Genomic DNA, 21161 nt, shown 5'->3' on the forward strand with positions numbered 1-21161 from the left:
ACCATGTAAATCGATGTGTCTCCAAATCGTGATAGTTACAAATCGTGATGCCTGTAACTCGTAGTGCCAATAAATCGTGATGCCTGTAACTCATAGTGCCTGTAAATCGCTGTGTCGGTAAATTGCGGTACTTGCAAATCGCTGTGTACCTATAAATCATCACAAGATATGGAAAGATCATCCCCCTAACAGGCACCCACTTATGAATGGGTGACTGTAAATCTTTAACTTAATTCAATGAACTGCTAGGGTATGCCTAACCCCAGCTTGACTAAAAAAAATCAAATCGGCCTTATGCTATCCAATCAAATTTTAAAATATGGATGCAATGAGAAAACAATCAAATAGTCAATAAATATTATAATTTATTAGAAAAACCAAAAAGAAAAAAAAACTGATTTAGCTGATTGAAAAAATCCTATTCTGGCCAATTTGATTCGATTCTGACCATTGATTTTTAAGACTGCATCAGTTTTATTGCTATGGTTGCTCTCTTTTGGGTAAAGATTGACAGCTTCATTAATATCTACTTTGAGTGAAGATCATGAAAGTGTTAGCTAGTTTTTCAGTTTCAGTTGTTTAATTAGAGCATCAGGATTTCACTTTTTAGTTCCTACTATGGATCAACCTATGACCATTACAGGTTAAATGTGGATCAACACCCTCTCTCTGTCTCTCATGTGACTTTTGGACAAAGTAGCAAGAGTTTCTATTGGAGAAATTCATACATTATGGGCAACAACTGCTTCCTGCAATTCCAGCCCTCCAAAAATTGTAACAAACATCAAGTATAACAGTTCAGACAATTCATTCATGAACAACATTACATGTTTTCAGTCTCTCTTCATCAGTAACAAAGCTACCAGTCCCAGGATTCAATGTTGTAAAGAAGAAAACTACATTGAAGAGGACTAGCGGCTCGATCTCGTTGATCGGCACACCAGTCTCAATGTTCAACTGAGCTAGGCCCCCCTTTCCTGTTATGATCTCCCCAATGATGGAGAAATCAATCCCAAGTTGAGCCAACCTTCCAACAAAGAGCTCATTTGCCTTGGTGAACCCAAACAGGGGTCCTTTAGAAGAGCAAACAAAACTAGTCAACCCTCAATTATAAGCACATTGATGAAATCAGCAAGCACCATATGAGCTAGGATCCTATGATCTCTTAACTCATTTCCTATGTGGTAAATGGTAAGGGGCCTAAGGGCCAATCACAAGGCCGGATTCACATGTCTTATAGCAACAAAATGTGGGGGCCACTCAAAATACTGTCGTGTGATTGGCCCAGAACACACAGGAGATGAGTTAAGAGATCATTGGATCCTGTGTAGGCAGGATATGTTCATTAACTAAAAGCACCATTTTTTCAATAAGCAAAATAAGAGGATTGTAAATACCTCCCTCTTTAAGGCCCAGAGCTCCTCTGAAGCCTTTGCCTGGGGCGATGATCGCCTTCTCGAGGCCGGTAGGAGGGTCGTCGACGACGAAGCGGCCTCTATCACCCAATGCACCGATCGCGCCCAAGAGAGTGAAAAGGATGAAGAAGAGGAGAAGGGGCTGTGCTTCATATATGGGAATTCCAGTTTCCAAGTTTAATTAAGATAGTATTCCTTTGCCTGTTATTCCTTCTCCTAGTAGAGATGCCTGCAATTATTTCATTTAGTGTCATAACTAGCCATTAAGCATACAATGAAACTAATTACCTAAGAAGCCAAACATGCCCCTGTTTTATGCATCATTTGGTTGATTTCTTTAAAATCTGTCAACCACTGATGAGAAACGATCTCTGGTAGGCAGGGAGTACTCTTACAGTTTTACACAGCAAACATCTAAACCAGGCCACAGTTAGGGATGGCATTGGACTGGGGTGGGGGACAAGGTCTTCACCCCCCGCTCCGTCTCAAAATTCTGCCCTCCATCCCCACCTCCTTTTCCGCACAGGTTTTGATTTTAACCCCCATCCTCGGTCAAAACGGGGCCAGGCGAAGCAGGGCCCCATTTCCCCTCGATCCACAACCATCCTTAAAGAAGGATCGAAGATAGGGTGGGGAGGAGCAAGGCAGAGATTGGAGATGGGGATGGGGCGGGGCGGGAAAAAACATAATTTCATCCTTACAGGGGTTTTGATTTTAACCTCCATCCACGCCTCCATCCCTGTTTCATATCCTCCATCCTCGGTCCAAACGGGGTGGGGCCCCGTTTTTCCTTGGTCCATTGCCATCCCTAGCCATAGTCAATGTGGCACCTCTTGGCCCATAACGGGACATCCACGTTTAAACCAAAGTGGTGGTTTCTCTCCATTATCCCAAAAAGAAAAACTCTCTATATCTCTCTCTTTCTCTCTAAAATTATGTAAAATTTGATTTCCTGATTCGACAAAAGAACCAGGAAATTGAGCTTTTGCACAATATGACACGCTGTGACAAACAAGAATTTCCACTCAACTTGCCAACTTTACTCCACTAATAGATAATTCTATGTTTCTTTTTATAGTCGAAGGGAACCCCCCAATCATTGACCGTATATTGATTGGCCTCTAGTTGGTAAAACCGTTGAGGACCCTCCCATTGAAGAGTACACTCAGCTTTGACCTTGCGACAAGAGATGCGACCTGCGGGTTTCGAACTTAGTGACATTCACAAGTTGGCCCTACCAGATGAGTGAAACCCTTGTCTACCAATTTTATTATGTACAGAAACAACAAAATAAAGAACCTAATATGTCCAACTTACTAGCCTTTTATGAATTTTAGACTTCTATTCATGATAGAAGCAGAAATACCAAAAATTTTGTAACCTTTGGATTTCTGGAAACATTTCAAGTTTTACACAGAACTTTGGACCTTGGAATTCACGTGTTCTAACTACTAGAGAGATCCTAGAGATCCTTTTCTAGTGTCACCTAGATGCTCTTTGAACTCTCTTTCGACGGATCCGCGAGGTTGGTAGGAGCTGTCAGTGCTTATCTCTTTGTGGTGGGACGTTGCAGGTTCAAAACCCAATGGTATGTTAAATAATAACTGGTGGGGGTCTGCCTAACCCCAACTTGACATTTAAAAAAAAAAAGGCTCTCTTTCGGCACAAAAGTACTGGTATCTTGGCTAAAATGTAAGTCTCAGATCACAATCTTAGATCCCCTATTTTAAGGGGATCTGAGATTTCAGCATTTGCTTGATTTTGTGTGCTCTACACTAGATTCAATACAGATTTAGAGATCCAAAGCATTCTCCCCAACTGTATAAGGGGCAATTTGAATTGAGCCAGGATCAGGTGCCATCACATGATACACTTTGAGTGGGCCTCTGCACCGCACCTGGCTGCCCTCCATCTGCTTTTGGGCCTCACAGACTGTCGGCCAAAGATGGAGGGCAGGCAGGTGCAGAGCACAGTGACAAACATTCTTTTCTGCAAAATCTAGTTTTTAAAAAAACTCGCAAGAAATTAAAAAAGTATAAAATCTTGGCAATAAAAAATAAATTAAAAAATATAAAAATTATTTTTATAAAAAAAATCATAAAAATTATTTAAAATAAAAATACATGTTTTTTTATGATAAATAACTGTTTAAAATGTAAATATCGTGTTTAAATCACAGTATTTATGTTTTTTCATAAATCTCATGATATTTTGAAAATCTTGCGAGAAATTGTCGTTTTAAACTTTCAGGCAATTTCTCGCAATACTATTGCGAGATTTATGAAAATCTCGAGATATTTGTCACTATGGTGCAGAGCCACACTGATGGCACCAGATTCTTGCTCGTTTGAATTCCTCTAATCACTGACCTGAGGATCTGAGGTAGCTTAGGAGACAATGATGTGGTGAAGACCCCAAGCCAAGATCGGAGTTGATTCAAACGTCATATCTTATGTCAAAGATCTAACAAGGGAGAGATCCCGAGGATCTCTGGTCCAATGTGGCCGTGACGACCATATTGTATATAACCAATCATCAGCTATATTCAATCCTCAAAGCAGGTTATATGTTCCCCCCCCGAACAGGGCCGGTACTGAGATCTCATGTTCGGGGGTTCCAAATAGAGCCACATATAAGATCCAGACCGGCATGTATCCCGATGTATGTCCGCATCATATTGCATCGTAATTTGGTGCCGCAGCAAAGACTTAAGTACCCTTTACCGCCATTCGCTTCCTCTTCCTCGAACGGACATAAATGCCCTCCTTCTAGAAAACTCAATCGTCGATTCGTGAAAAGGACAAAACTGCCCTCCATCGTTATCGCGCCAAAACGTTCCGACGAGTTTGCGTATGTAGCAAGCGTTATGTTGTAGGATTCAAATAGTTCAAAACAATCCATTCTCGCTCTAAGCACTCTACCGGAGATTCTTTGCTTTCATCTGGAGGTCGTCGGAGCATCCTTTCCCTTTGTTCCAGAGCATTGGTTTCTGTCTTACGCGCAGTCGCAACATAATAACCACCTTCTGTTGCGTATTAGTTGTTACCACTGCTTACTCTATAGTTGGAATATCCAAATTCCCATCGTTTCGGTGAGTTTCGTGTAAGGTTTCTTTCTTTAATCTGAAGATTGCTTCTTATACAAGGATTTGTTTCTTATAAACCCAAATATTCCGACGATTTCTTATCATGATGATCGTGTAATGTGTTGTGCAGGTTAGCAATGTTTGCGCCTCATCAGATTAGAGATACCCCGTCGTTCTATGGGTTGTCTATTAGAGAAGTGATCCGCCAGTCCCATCTATCTAAGGTTTTTGAAAGATACCAAAATATACTTAAGATTGAGAACGATGAAGACAGGGAAAAAGCCTTGGAATCATATTATGCGGAAGATTATCCATCAGATATCGAGACTGCGGACCAAAGGAAGAACTCTGAATTATGAAAGATGCAGAACAAGGATGACGAATTGAAGGCAAAGGCAAGAAATATTGATGAGAATATAGATAGAAGGCGGAGGATTAACACACAGGTGATGGAAAAGCGGAAGAAGAATGTGGAGGAGTTTGAAAGGTATGTTAGCTATTTAGTGGAGGACACTGCGCCGCAATGTAAGAGGAGAGACTTGGAGCGTAGTGCAATGCGAAACAAGGCAAGGCTACTGAAGGAGGCGGAGGAGAGGCGAAGGCAAATGAATAAAGAGGAGGAAGAAAAGGAAAGGAGAATGAGGGAGGAGTTTGAGGAAGCTAAAGAAATGCAAAGGCAGGAGAAGTAGAATGAGGAAAAGAAGGAAAGGCAACGGAAGGAGAAGGAGGAGGAGGAAGAAAAGGAAAGACAAAGGAAGAAGCAGGTGGAAGAATTGCAGGAAAGAATAAAACAAGTACTGGAAGAGAAATAAAGGCGGCGGAAGGAGAAGGAGGAAGAAGAAAAGGAAAGGGAAAGGAAGAAGCAAAAGGAAGAAGTGCAGAAAAGGGAAAGGAAGAAGCAGGAGGAAGAGGCGAAAAGGGAGAGAAAAATGAAGCAGAAGGATGAGGAGAAAAAGCAGAGAGAAAGGAAGGAGGAGGAGGCGAAAAAAGAGAGAGAAAGGATACAGAAGGAGAAAAGGGAGAGGGAAAGGAAGCAGAAGGAGAAGGAGAAAAGGGAGAGAGAAAGGAAGCAGAAGAAGAAGGAGAATAATAGGGAGAGAGAAAGGAAGCAGAGGAAGGAGGAGGAGAAAAGGGAGAGAGAAAGGAAGGAGAAGGAGGAGAATAGGGAGAGAGAAAGGAAGCAGAAGAAGAAGGAAGAGAAAGGAAAGAGGAGGATGAAAAAAGGAAGGATAGAGAAAGGATGGAGAAGGAGGGCGAGAAAAGGAAGGTTAGAGAAAGGCATGCGATGGTGGAGCCGGTAAAGATGGAGATTGAAAGGCAATTGGAGGTAGTGGACCTACCAGAAAGTCCCAGGTTGGATGGAGAACAGGAGAAAATAGCGACCAAGGTAAATATATTTGTTCTGTCTGTGAAGATTTAATAACATGTTTAGCGATTTTAGTATAGCGATTACTGTGTTAGGTATTAATATGTATAGCGATTAATGTGATAGTCTGTCTGCAACCAATATTATTTATAGCGGTTAGTAGAATAGTATTTATAAGTACAAATGGAACTAATTTACAATTGGTACGAATAATAAGTTATTTTGTTACAGGGAGTTCACAGAAGAAGTAGAGCACCAGGTGAAAAGCTCAGAGGTCGGTGTCAATGGCCTGTAGTTCTGTCGTGGTATGGTCAGCTGAGTGCATATCAGAAGGACCGATTACGAAATATGCACTTCAGTGACCTTTTGGACCAGCAATATTTTGAAACTTGCTGGAATACCATGACCCACCTGGTAAATAAATGGAATGATAAGACGAACACATTCCAATTTGATTCTTTTGAGATCACCATGACTCTAGAAGATGTGGCGATGATCACTGGCCTTAAGTGCGATGGCAGTGCTGTCCTGTTACGACATTCAAACTATAACGTAAGGGAGAAATGCACGACCCTGTTAGAAATGTCGATGGACGAATGAAGTCAATGTATTTCTGGTGGAATGAATTCCACATCAATGAAAATCTCATTTTTTCGTAATAAATGGGAAGGTCACTCCGCTACTTGTGCATCTGAAATAGCTGACCAAGAGTTGCGCGGCTTCCTTCTATATTTTTTTGGTCTTACATTATTTTCCGATTGTTCTGGTTCGAAAATAAGTTTCATGTGGCTGCAGTACCTGGCAGACTTAGACGAAGTCGACGACTATGCATAGGGTGCCGCTATGCTCGCACACTTGTACAGTCAACTCCGCCGTGCGAGTAATGGTACGAAAACTGTTGGTGGATTTTGGCCATTTGTTCAGGTATTTGTTGATTACATACTTAGTAATTGTAGACAAATCTCATTGCAGGTTGTGGTGTTACTAATAATATTGTTTTTGTTAGGCATGGGCGTTGGAACATATTATCCCATTGCGTCCACGTTGTGGCCCTCCGATTTGTGGGTTTCCAAAGATCGATCGTTGGGCTAGAATAAACGTCGTAGTTTATAATGCTAAGTCCATTTTAGATGGGCTGCAACTAAACAAGGTAAACGTTTTAAAATTGTTTACAATCGTATCAGCATTTACCATTGAGTATTATAAATCGTTGTAATGTTCAGCATTCTTAAGTATCCATCGCTACAGGATTGTCTTCCGTAGTACATATCGTTGTTGCCATATCATGCGTAAATAAATTTTAATATATTTGTCATTCGTTATTAAAAAGAATTACCAATGTACAGGTTTTATGGAGACCTTATGGAGATGGGGAGGACGATGATGAAGACGTTGTTGCGGAGGCTGCTAGATTGTCTGATCGCGATTTGTGGCTATTCTGCAATTTTGAAGCCGAGTTGCAGAAAGGTAGTCGAGTTCTCCTACAATCTAGCTTGGGGCAGTCTATCCCAAATAAGCCTTTGGAAGTGAGAAGGAAGATGAATAGTGGTGGAGGCAGGAACGTGAATTGGCGCGATCGCTACAGGGACGAATTATTAAATTGGAACTCAGGTGGTTTTCCTGCTGTATCGTATGATCATGAAGGACGACAATTTGATCCCTTCTATTTCGAAAGGTATTGGGAACCAATGCGGCGAAATCGGAAGATTAAAAAAATTGTGAACCCATGCCTCCCAACTGCCCCTTCTCATGTTGCAACCCAGTCTCTACAACCAAAACGTTGTCTCTCTCTGGTTACTACGACTAGTCCCTGAGTAACAAAGCGCGAGGAAGAGCGAACAATTGCTCTAAAAGAGAACATTGTCTCTGCCGCAAGGTTCGAAGTTATGGAGAGGGAGAATAAGAAATTAAGGGCAGAAGTAAGCACTATGGGGATTCAATTGAACTCAGTGGTAGAGATGATGACCAGTTTTCTTAATAAAGGTCTCACAACGAAGATGCCATGCAGGATAGACAGTCCACAAATAAAAAGTGAGAGACAAGTTTATGATATTTCATCTGATTCGTCAAGTGCCTCGGAATAAATCCTAGATTTTCATTTTTATCACGCTAGGTTTTTGTTGTAATTGTATAATGAGTTGTAGTAACGTGACATTCTTTTATTGTTTAATTCTTTATTATTACATCTTTTCGTCTGTGGATCTCGGTAATAAATAAACTTTAATAAAAAATAAATGTTTGTTCAGAAATCGTGGCATTGCCTAACTTCTCTGGCATCGCTAAGATATAGCATTTCTGTTTAGCAATCGCTGTATTTGTCTCCGCCTCAAAAGAATATCGCAAAAAGGATTGACGATGTAAACCGTGAACAATAATTTAACGAGTTCTGACGGCGTAAATGATAACAATCAATAGCGATAAGAAAAGAATTTGTTGTTAAAAAACACTTGAGGAAAGTATGTTGCATGAATATATCGATGTATCCATATACGATAATCAATAGAATAATCGTGAAAGATTATTCATACCTGGAAAACGGGTTTGTTCGGGTCGTGTCAATCTCCCACTGAAAGATTGTTATAATGCGACCGACAAACGACGAGTTTTTAATTATTTAAAAGTGAATAATTTAATTTGCGGGGTGTTTTCGAAAAAGTTCGGCATGTGAGACGACGTATTTTTAATTATTTAAAACGCAAAGGGCGGCTTGTGGAAAGACGTATTTTTAAATACTTCGAACGTAATCATTTAATTTGGCGGCGGTTATTGAAAAAGGGTGGCATGCGAAAAGACGTATTTTTATTTATTTAAAACACAATCATTTAATTAGCGGGTTGTTTTCGAAAAAGGGCGGCACGTTAAAGGACTTTACCTTTGTATTTGACTGAGGACGGCGTTTCCGTATCTGCGTTGTAAAGGTGTCATCGATATCTCCGTCCAGGCATGGCGCCGAAGAAGGGGACAATTGGAGCAGTACGACCAACTATGGTGTCCAAGAAGAGGACTACAGGAGCAATACGACCCGGCACGGCGCCAAAGACGATGAGAGCACTACGACCGGGCACGGGGGCAACAAAGAGGACGATTGGAGCAAAACGACCAGGCACGGCGGCAACGGAGAAGACGATGAGAGCAAAACGACCAGGCACGGCGGCAACGGAGAGGACGATGGAAGCAAAACGACCAGGCACGACTCCAAAGGAGTGGACTACGGGAGAAAAACGACCAGGCACGGAGCAAACAGAGAGGACGATGGGAGCGAAACGACCAGGCATGGCACCAACGGAGAGGACGATGGGAGCAAAACGGCCAGGCACGACGCCTAAGAAGAAAACAACCACATCCACAATACCAGCATTAGCGCTTAAGACATATATTTTTTGAAACGCCTGAGCGGTTTAGTCAACATTTGCCTTTTCATGTCGTATTTGGACTAGTGTTGTTTACTGTAGACAATCATTTCAATGTCGAATCCTGAATACCACGCTCCAGGTGCACTCAGTTCAACATCCACAGGCAAGGGTGGGCGGCAACGCCCTGACGAGTTCGTAGATGACATCGAGCAGATGCAACATGAATTTGCAGTTGGGAACACTATCAGTAATTTTGTAAGTATTTAACCACTATCAATTTCTAGGTCGTTCTGGTTTGTATGTTTTGAAGTTCGTAAATTTGTGCAACCAGACAATGTGTGATTTTGTCAATTACATCCAGAGCAACCCAAAGAGCAATACAGTACGCATCATCAACCCTTATTTCATGGTATGTCTGGTCCGCTGTTGTTTTGTTTGCTTTTATGACGTACTCATGTTTCTTGGTGGTTAAATCTTACTATTTCGTGCAACAGATGTACGTCCTTGTTGGATTCACAGATGCACTACCTTGTTGGAACAGCGATGATGAGTGCCTAGACATTTCGAAATTTGGAAAGGTAAGTGAACAAACCTCTTCTCCAAGGTTTAGTCGTAACATTCCCATCACGATATGTCTCTGGAATGAAAAATTATTTTATCAATTCGCAGATTTTACTTCCTACACTCTAGCAAAATCCCGACCATTGGGTCTTATACGAGATAAATTTTCTGGAAAAACAACTATGGTGCTACAACTCATTGGACTGCCACAGTGGCGTAGAACGCGACGCTATGCATTTGGTAAGCTTGTGCCCATAGGTGAATCGTAGCTATTCGAGGTGAACCAGACTGTAATATATTATCCCTTTATCACATGCGGGATTCCTTAACGGGCTTGGTGTCGACATTGCCGAGTGGATGTTGCTCTGTGCTGACGATGCTCCTTTACAAAGTAATGGGGTCGATTATGGCATATTCGTAATAAAGCATATTGAAGCAATATACAATGGAGAAGAACCTTGTTTCCACGCTGTATGAGCTTTGTATCTGATGTTATTGTTTATTTCTGTCATATATTGGTTTCACATTACATGTTTTGTTGCAGGATCATATGCCGGAAATACGCTACGAAATATGCGAACAATTGATTGAGTTTAAAAAGAACGACAGACAAAATATGTAAAGTGAAACCTATCGATTGCTCTGAATGTATAACCTAACGAGCTCCGCCATCACCGTTCTCGCCCTCCTCCTCGACAGCAACCCAGTCGGTGCAGTCGCGCTGAGGATGGCCAGCAGGAGCTCCACCATTGTTGTATACGCATAACCAATGCTGTTAAAAGTTGTTCTTCAGTAATGAAAAATACTGTACGGCGAAAGATCTTTCTAAAAATCGCATTCCGTGAACTTATCAATAAGAAAGGTTTGTTCTAAAAAATCGTTGTATTGCTGAACCTACGATAATGTACACCGATGTACACCTAAGGCAATTTCTTGGGACGCGTGTGGACGTACTTGTGGATTTATTTGAGATCGAAAAATTTGGTCCAATCACATTGATTACTATTGAGAATAGCCCTCTGGCATGACATTGTTCAATTTTTGTCATTAATGCAGAGTGCATTTTTATTGAAGATTTGTTTTTGGTTTAATGAAACAGACGTATATACTTGAAAATTGACGGAGGGTGATAGGATGTTTCATTAATATTTGAATGACACAACACACAGTTCCACTTTGCTTCACGAATAAGGAACCGACAAATCGATAATTCCTGCATATAGGCGGCTTCGACGCAGTTGTCGTATCCATTTATACTTTTTTCATATGTCTGCAAGATCATAATTGAATGAAACGTCATTTAAAATTCAAGAAATTTTCAAATTCTTTCACAAGTTTTCATGGTGGTAGCAGTGTAGTTGACAGTAGACCACTAAGCGTATCGTTTTGTACTATTCGTAAAATACGAAAGCTACATTAATGACTCTTATTCACCACTTTTTTCATATGCCAGCAATAAAGCGATGTTTAAGCATACAACATTTCATAGCGATGTTGAATATTATCATTTCGAACATTAGAAGTCTTTGTTCATTAAAATACATCGCAGTTTCACTCAGCGACTGTCAATCACGCGGGTTGAGCGCACATCTTTTATCAATTACAAGCCTTTTAGATGCTCGCGAGGCCTCCGTCAGTTTCTCCTCCGCAATTAGAAAGAACATCAATTTTTTGCAGAGTTCTTCGCGGAATCCGGGTATATCAACCTGCAAAAACAGATTGTAAAGTAAAAGCAATAGACATGCACTTAATCCCCAATAACAGAGGCGAAGAAATGGCATACAGCGTCGAAACAGGGTTCTGCACCATTGTATATTGCTTTAATGTACTTCATTACAAATACCCCGCAATCAATGCCATTATCTTGTAAAGGAGCATGGTATGCCGTGCGATAGATCCACTCACTAGCATCGACTCCCAAAATGGCTTTGAGGAAACCGATCTGAGAATAATGAGACCGACAGTAAATTCATGACCCCAGTACACGACTTGTTCCTCACATAGATATTGAAACTTACGAGATGGGAAATGTCTAGCCGTAAACCACAGTCAACTTCCAACGAATTGTAACACCATAGTTGTTTTTCGTGTAAATCCATCACGTATAAGACCCAATGCTTTTCAGATTGCCAGAGTGTAGGAATCAATATCTGCAAATAGATCGAAAAAATGTTGTTAGCACTGTTATGCTGTAATATTGCACTCTAGGTTTGTTTGCTTACCTTTTCACTTGACAAAAGGTCTCTGCAGTGATTACCGTTAACCCAATAAGGTATGCCGTCTTGAAATCCACTGGAGTATGGCAAACAACGTACGATAGTCTGCAAACCAAAACATTGCTAACACCAACGATAACATACGAATCAATTAGACTAAATCAATAACGAAAAGCAACATAAAATAAAACCGATATACCATGAAATACGGGCTGACGACGCTTACAGTCTGGCTTGGTGCGTTGCTTTTAATATAACTGACGAAATCGGATATAGTCTGTTTGCAGCAAATATGTTGTTGTTAACGCACGTACACATGGCTTACGTATATAGACAACTGCTACTAGTTTCATACTAACAAAATTACTGATCATGTTATATTGTGCAAATTCACTGTGCATTCGGTTGATGTCCTCCAGGAGTGATTGACTAAGTTTTCGCCCAACTTCATCGGTGGATGTTCGACTGAAATGAATGCGGACATTGCAACGAACGATATTGAAATTACATTATACAGTACACAAAAAACAAATCGCAAAAAATGGCATAAAAGAGACGAATTTCGCTGAACATGTAGACGATGTGTAGACAATATACCCATGATTCGCCATTGTTGGTCGTGTAGTTGTCTTCGTCTGCGTCACCGACCATAATTTTGTATGTTGGAGGACGGATCTCCAGGTTTATGAAGGAACCGTCAGTTTGATTGTTGCTGGTTCACGAAGTAGAAGACAAACACAGCTTCCAGTACTTGTGCGACTATTTATGACCTAATAGATGTACTGCTCAACCAACATGATCAATGAATATTGTACGACAAATCAAACATTTATTGTTATCTGTTGTAACTGCATAATTCGACTACATATTCGCTGCATAGCGAGTTGTGGTTATCGCGGGAAAGCGATTTGTGCAGCAATACTTGGCCTTTGTAAAGGGTGTTAGTCAACGCCGATTTGCGATGTTAAACGATACTAGTATAATGTGATAATGAACGTTTGTTGATAATAACCCCACGGATCTAAAAAAAACCCCACGGGTTGAACTACACAGCGATTGTGAGAAATTGTGGAGTACCACTCACACTTGCACTTCCACTGTTAAAGCGAACAAAGTTTCCCCTGTACCAGATGAAGAGGTTGACTTACCTCTTAAGAAATGAAGTGAGGAAGAGAAAAGACACATTAAGTAGCCTTTTATTTATAATATATGGATACAACTTTTCACAGGGTAACAATAATGATTTCAAAAGGCAATTGGAGGTGTCACAGGAATCTCATGTGGGCTATTAATTTAGTTGTCATGCCTCTTTGCATGCCCCGATCTCCACAATGCCGGATTTGTTTTTGAGTTTATAGTCATTTGTCACTGACGACTTGCGGTCTGTGGTTCGATTTGCTGAAATCGATAGATAGCGATTTTTTGCTTCTGCAGGAAGTCGATTGATGACATCATTGTATGGCGATTTGTGGTTATCGTTGAATAGCGATCTGTGGCATCGCAACATAGTGATTTGAGGGTATTGTTCGACTGTCGATCTAAGCGGAATGACAAAGGTTGTTCAAGTAACCTTTTTTGGGGCATTGAGCAAGGTTGCGCTTCATTTTATGATCTAAGTAGGCTTTCAACCGCGCAGGTGATAGCATACTTAGATCAAAAAATGAAGCGCAACCTTGCTCATTGCCCGAAAAAAGCTTACTTGAACAACCTTTGTCAACCCGCTTTGATTGACATTCGAACAATACACTCAAATCACTACGCTGTGATGCCACATATCGCTAATCAACGATAACCACAAATCGCCATACAGTGATGTCATCAATCGACTTCCTGCAGAAGCAAAAAATCGCTATCTATCGATTTAAGCAAATCCAACCACGGACCGCAAGTCGTCAGTGACAAATGACTATAAACTCAAAAACAAATTCGGCATTGTGGAGATCGGGGCATGCAAAGAGGCATGACAACTAAATTAATAGCCCACACAAGATTCCTGTGTCTCATACCTATCTGTCGAATGCATCAGAGCCTGTCATGAAAGAGAAAATATTAGACACTGAATTAAGTTTCACAAGAAATGCATACCTCCTCGCAACATTAATTACATACCAAAAGACTTGTAAAACTGTAGCGATCGTTGCCGGAAATCTGGTCGGGAGGAATGTAGGTCTGAACGTTTGGTGGTACTTCTGCATGGTATTGCTGCATGATGGACATTACGCGAGTTAGCTATTTGACAAGCTTCACGCAATGGGAAGCAATATAATGTTTTACATACCTGTTAATTCGAAGGGCTTTGTTGTTTTTTATTATAGGTAGGTTGTTTCTTAGTCTTGTTCTTGCCAACCAATTCTACTGCACCCTTTGCCCTTCGACGACTGCGATCAGAGGCATGTTTTTTTTTTATACCCTTCGCTTCATGAATATGTCCATCATAATCAACAACGTTCACTACTGACTTGTTGAAGATAATGTTTACGCTTCGGCGTAACTTCTCGGGAGTGTCAAGCGAAACATGATTTTTACCTACGCTTTTCGATCCCATTATCTTCGGCTGGTATTCATTCGCTGCAACGGACTTAATGTGAATTAACTCCATGTTTTCTCACACATGCATAGCCTTCTTCACTTCTCGATGCCAAATCAGCAACATGCATGAATGACCTACACAGTTGTTGGTAATGGGAGGCTATGTGGCACTTCTCATCAACACCAGATTTACTCACATTGTCCATAACGAGCATTTCAATCTTCGCGTGTCTCGTCCATCTTCGCATTACGTAAGACTCAGGTATTTCTTGTATATTCTCTTGATTGAGTGCCTTTAATGCATGACAACATAGAATGCCTTTGAATTCATACATTTTGCACGAACATTCTACCCTTCTGTTGTCAACATTGTACGTGACATGTGCTTCTTGCCTTTCCTGATGCTTTTTGCCCTGACAAAAAATATGGTATTTGTGCATATTCTCGGTTTGCACGAGTCTTTCTATTTTGCAATTCATGACATGCAACACCTCTTTCTTGATCCATTCAAATACAGTTAGTGTATACAGAGCTGCAGGTCGCATCAATATTTTCATGCCAAAAGTTTGAGGTCATGTATTGAAGCATTTCACGTCTTGTTCAAGCTCATTCTGTCTTAGACCATCTACAAATAATTCATATTGTTCCATGAAGTGAAACATTGTTAAACATGAATACAGGGTTTTCTTCAGGGTGGCATGCATAGATTCGGCTCTTTGTGTGCTTATCATACCTGCAAAAAAGTATTGTCTTCCATATGTCAATGCCCACTTCTCTTTTTCTGCATATAAATTTTGTAACCACAGACAGTCAGTAAGGTCGTATGTCTTAATCATTTTGTCCCAATCTGACTTAAAAGTGACCTCGTCTACGCTATGAAGTACACAGCTTGTAAACTTTTTGTCAAACCCTGTATTCTGATTAAATATGTGTCCTATGTTCTTTGCTGCATTTTGAAAGATATGCCACAAACATAGGCGATGGCGTGCATCTGGCCACACATGAAGCACTGCAGCCACAATTGCGTGATCACCATCTGTAAGTACAGTTTCAGGATGATTCTCGTTCATTGCCTGTGTAAATACTCTAAACAACCACTCAAAGCTTTTCTTGGTCTGGTCATACACAAAAGCACCGCCTAATATACAACTCTGTGCGTGATGGTTCACTCCCACAAACTGCGCAAATGGCCATTGTTCAGTATTAATCTTTACTGTAGTATCAAACACAAGCACATCATTGAAGCATTCATAATCTACTCTAGACTTTGAATATGCCCAAAACATATTCACAGCATATTCATCTTCGTCCACTTGCATTGCACTAAAGAAACCATGTTCATTGCTTGATTTATTCTGTAAGTAACGAACCAAACAACATATTTCTCCGTTCTTCATGTTATCTGTCCTCTTCCTTCTCAAGTGGTTTCTTAGATCCAAAGGTGTGAATGACATATTTTTGCGACCACCATCTATGCGGGTAAACAAATTGTATGTCTTCCTTGGTGCAATGCCGGCGCTATCGGCTATTTCAGCCATTGCAGCATGCGCTACAGTTACTTTACGATGTGACCTTAGCATAGCAGTCATAAATGATGCAGATAAATCATGATTATGATCACTGATTAAAGTACGCACGACAAATTTCTCATTCGGATGTCTTCTCAAAACCAATCTTGCCTGACATCCACATCTTGATTCTGGCATGCTCCTTGTTGGATTTCTCATTGATTTCTTCCAACCTTGCTTGGAACAGACATATGTCTTTCTAACCAAGACACCCTGTGCATTTTTTGACCAAGAAAACCTTCTCACACTGAAGCCAACTTTTAAGGCATAATCATTGTAAAATTTATATGCATCTTCCTCGTTATTAAACTGCATTTCTTCTACAGGAACATAGTCACGTGTAATTCCATGTACATTCCCAGTTCCTACGATTTTATTAAGTGTACTGACATCAAAATCTACCTCATTATTGAATTGCATTTCTTCTCCTGGAACATTCAAGTCAAGTGTACTTCTGTGTACATTCCCGGGGCTTACACTTTTATTATGTGCACTGTCATGGTAGTCTACCTCATCATTGAATTACATTTCTTCCACTGGAACATTCAAGTCAAGAGTGGGTCTAATGCCTGCACCCTTCTTTTCATGTGCATCGTTAGTGCAGATGTTCAATTCTTTAGTTGCGTCATAAGTATAGATATTCAATTCTCCAGATCTTTCGATTGATTCAGCTACATCGTCTTTATTACAACCTGATGATAAGCTCAACAATGTTTTAAGCAATATATCAATTTGTGTTTGCAGCAAAATAGCAAACAAATCGATATTAATTAACAAAACATGAGTTTGTTACTAATACAGTGGTTTGAGATACAATGCATACGATGAATGAATGTAGGATACCTGATGGGGTAGAGGCCCTTCCTAGCATATGCAAACAAGCATTCTTGTCAATAGGTCCCAGCGTCTTACAAATATCGATAAGTTTCCAACCTTCGTAAGAACAATATCTACCTGCAATGACCAAACAATGCTTAATGGCACACAAGACGACATGCCTTCTTCATCGATAGCATGATGAGATGAAAAGCTACTCACGTTGCCTTAATGGCACTGGTTGGAATGTTTGTGCATCATTGCTTTCTTTGATAATGCCTAACAACAACGACAAATAAAAGAAGACAGTGGAATGTTTTGTAAGCAATATATCAATTTGCATTAGCAAGCGGCATAGGTTTACTACGATTTAATCAGGATGCATATAACAACGGATACCACTAGGGTTAAGCAAGTCAAAGCAATGATTTAATGTATGAAAGTATCAAAGCAAGTGTGGTTTGATGTTTGCTTATACTGAGAATCGACTTGTCGCTTACCATGCCAATAAAATACACATGTCGTACATGTGTGTTGACGATAACGCTCTCATAATATCCACGAGGCTCTAAAGCGAGTTCAATAGAAGTCGCTGAGAGAGCAGCGATATGCATGCGAAAATCGCACCGCCATGCGTGTAACGATATGTTTCTGCATCCACACGTTTTCAAAGTCTGTGTACAAATATCTTACAAATACATATTACATGAAATATAATATGTTACAAAATGATATGTATGTATAGCGATTTGGAAGATATTGAAAATCAATACGGCAGTTCAGCATAATAACTTACAACTCGACGATACAAAACCATACTATCTAAAAGGTCGATAAATATATCGCACAATAAATTACAAATCGATAAGGAAGAACTTGAGCATAATAGCAAACAAATCGATATTAACTAACAAAAATGTATCTCACAAAAATGGGAGTCTGTTACTAATACAGCGATTTGAGATACAATGCATACGATGAATGAATGTAGGATACCTGATGGGGTAGAGGCTCTTCCTAGCATCTGCAAACAAGCATTCTTGTCAATAGGTCCCAGCGTCTTACAAATATCGATAAGTTTCCAACCTTCGTAAGAACAAGATCTACCTGCAATAACCAAACAATGCCTTAATGGCACACAAGACGACATGCCTTATTCATCGATAGCATGATGAGATGAAAAGCTACTCACGCTGCCTTAATGGCACTGAAAGGAATGTTTGTGAATCATTGCTTTCTACCATGATGCCTAACGACAACAAAAATGAAGAGAAGACACTGGAATGTTTTGTAACGCAAGACAGGCACAAGAAGGCGACAGTGTGTTGTACAACAGGATAAAAAACAAAGCAGAAAGCTCGATTGGAGACGAAGGCAAAGTTTTGGTTGATAATGGGAGCAACTGTTACAACAGATGGCGCAGGAGTTTAATGAATAGGGAACGTCTCCACTTTAAATGGTTAACATCAAACTTTCTGGATGGAGGACTTTTTTGTCCTTTTATCGACCCGTCATTTCACAACTTTTGAACGGAGGATATTTTTGTCATTTCCTCGAACCGTCATTTCAGGGCAAGAAAAGCAAGTAAGGGTGATTAAGTCTTTGCAACAACACCAGAGTCCGATGCAAAGTTATGTCAACATACACGAGAATACGAGCTCCATGTGCATAAATACGTGGCGCTCATTCGATCCCCCGAACACAGACGTGGGATTCAGTGAATCATCGGGGGCGAACATACACCACCCTCTCTTCAATCCTCGCTGAACATCTCACTTGGGAACCATGAAGTATGTGAGAGTGGGGGGGGAGGGCTATCTGCAACTCCGTCAAGTGAGATGTGTGGTGGTGATGGAATATAATATTGTATATAACTATTCTCGAGTAGCGTAACTCACGGCGAATCCAATCATGGCAACACGACCAACGAAGAGTTCGTTCTGCTTCGTGAATCCTATCCCGCTTGAGGTCCCAAAGATGCCGTCCTCGATCCTGAGCTTCACCTTCTCCACCTGATTTCGATACCAAAACAAAAAATGTAACATAATTTGCTTTGAGTATTGTCTCCCCAATAATGCACAACATACAAAACCACCATGGCAATGCAAATAAACCAGACCTTCACAGGGGCAGCTTTAGCCTTATACTTGAATAAGGCAATGGTTTGGGCCGGGGAGCATCTGGTGGAGCTTAGTGTGGATGAGAGACTAGGAAGGACAAGCTTGGAAAATGTCGGCAGACGCAGACGGATTTGGCAGAATTGGAGTAATTAGACTAGCTCCTGTTTCAAGTCGAGAACTTGGCCGGCAGCCCTGCTTGACACTAGCATGGATTGAGCAGCCATGGAGTCGTCTTAGGTTGTTGTCTTACCCTTGCTAATTAAACACTTTCCTTTAAGTGACGTCATTTTATTGTAGTAGGGAAGCATGTAGATGTAGAGTGAGGTCTTAGTGAGAAGATAGGGTGTATCATAGTGATGGGTTCTATTGTGACCACGTACGTCGTCTCCCTCTTCTTTTGAGGTGATAAAGTGAGTCCCCCGTTCCTTTCACTACATGGGAAATTTTCTCATCTTTACTCTTTGGTGGGTTGGCACATTGAACATTTCATATGAAGACATTGCTCATGAACCACTAGTCCTTTAACTTCACTTTCGACCACCTGATCTACTTTTAATCAAATGGGAAGCAATGCCCAATGTAAAAGAGATCGGTAGATATTTGTTATCACCTAAAATTGATGATATGTAATAGTAACCACACACGTGTCAAGAAAGTAGATTCACCTCCTTGTGCATGCCGAAGCCGAGCAGGTTGTATGTTACCCCTGAACACGGGGCCGTGTGTTCAGGGGTCCGAATGAGTGCCACGTGGCACTCATTCGGCTGGTTGTGTACGGAGGAAGGAATATTGCAAAACCCAATATATTCCTCCGTACATAACCAGCCGAATGAGTGCCACGTGGCACTCATTCGGACCCCTGAACATGCGGCCCCGTGTTCCAGGGAGAACATACACCACCCTCTCATGCCGAAGCGTGACCACTTCCTCCGGGCAAGGGGTAAGTCCACCGAGTTTTACGCTGCCCGGACAGTGATTGTATGTATGACAGACAGAGCCAGCGCAGCTAGGTCTTTGATCTTGAAGTCGTTTCTTCGTGTAAATATCAAAAAAAAAAAAATCTGCTTGCGATGTGTCCTTATAGTGGGGACCTGTCGGTAAACATGCCAAGGGCGAGGATCAGGTGCAATGTAATTGCATACTTTTAGTGTGCTGCTGAACTTAATCACCCTCTATCTTTGAGATACAGCCTGTCAGTTGTGGGGGCACAAGTAATGATAGAGGGTAATCAGGTAGCACCTTATCCTCCCTCAAACACATTCTTGCGGTACATGTTCAATATATATCATCAAGTTTTGGTGATATGAAATATAACTAGGTTTTCTTTGTCTTGGTCTTTTGCATATATTGATTTTACCATTTAGTGCAGATCCAATGAGAAGTAGATCTGTGGATCTGCAAAGGGGTACGCTGTTCCGTCTCCCAACCTTATGCTTAGGGTGGGGAAATGAGACAAGCTGCTTGTAGTTTGGCTTCTATGCATCTCATAAAGAATTCATTTGAACACATAAAGAAAGCTTAAGTCACAGGTAGGGATGCACAACGAGCTTTGCTTGGGCTCGATCCGTTTAAGCTCAGCTTGAACTCGTTAGAAAAAATAAATAAATAATGACTCGAACTTGAACAAGGGGTACATGTAAATGAGCCGAACCTACAGACAGTCCAACTCAAATAAGCTCGGTAAGCCCAATTAAGCTTGGTTCACATAATTATATATAAAAAAGTTAGATTTATATATGTATGTATTTTGTTTATTATGTTTACACAAAGAAGGATCTTACCTTAATGGGTAAGTCATTGGTAGGCATGGGTTTAAACCCCACCGTTTGTCTCTTTTTCAACTCAAACTGATCCCAAGCCATGGTTGTTCAAGCTCGGCTTAACTTGAACAACCAATTTTCTTTACGAGCCAAGCCAGGACAAGCTTGGCTCGAGCCCGGCTCGTGTGCATCCCCCTAGCCACAAGTATTTGACTCGATCGGCTCTATAGGCTTGTAGATATATTTTATATCATGTAATATTATAATGTAAATAAATGGTGAAAGTGTTTGGCTTCCAAACAATAGGTTTAGATTTCAAATGCTAATGCTTCCAACTTTGAAACAATGCAGTTTCTAACGGGTTAGCTTGAG

At 40.7% G+C, this 21161-nt stretch overlaps 1 pseudogene; it reads right to left on the reverse strand.

The window, feature by feature from the left end:
• Positions 1-807: 807 nt before the first annotated feature.
• LOC149847297 (photosystem II 22 kDa protein 1, chloroplastic-like) lies at positions 808-19253 on the reverse strand (annotated as a pseudogene).
• Between the last annotated feature and the right edge of the window lie 1908 nt (positions 19254-21161).

Source organism: Nuphar pumila, chromosome 2, assembly GCF_984573655.1.
Source record: "Nuphar pumila chromosome 2, dmNupPumi1.hap1.1, whole genome shotgun sequence".
NCBI lineage: Eukaryota > Viridiplantae > Streptophyta > Magnoliopsida > Nymphaeales > Nymphaeaceae > Nuphar > Nuphar pumila.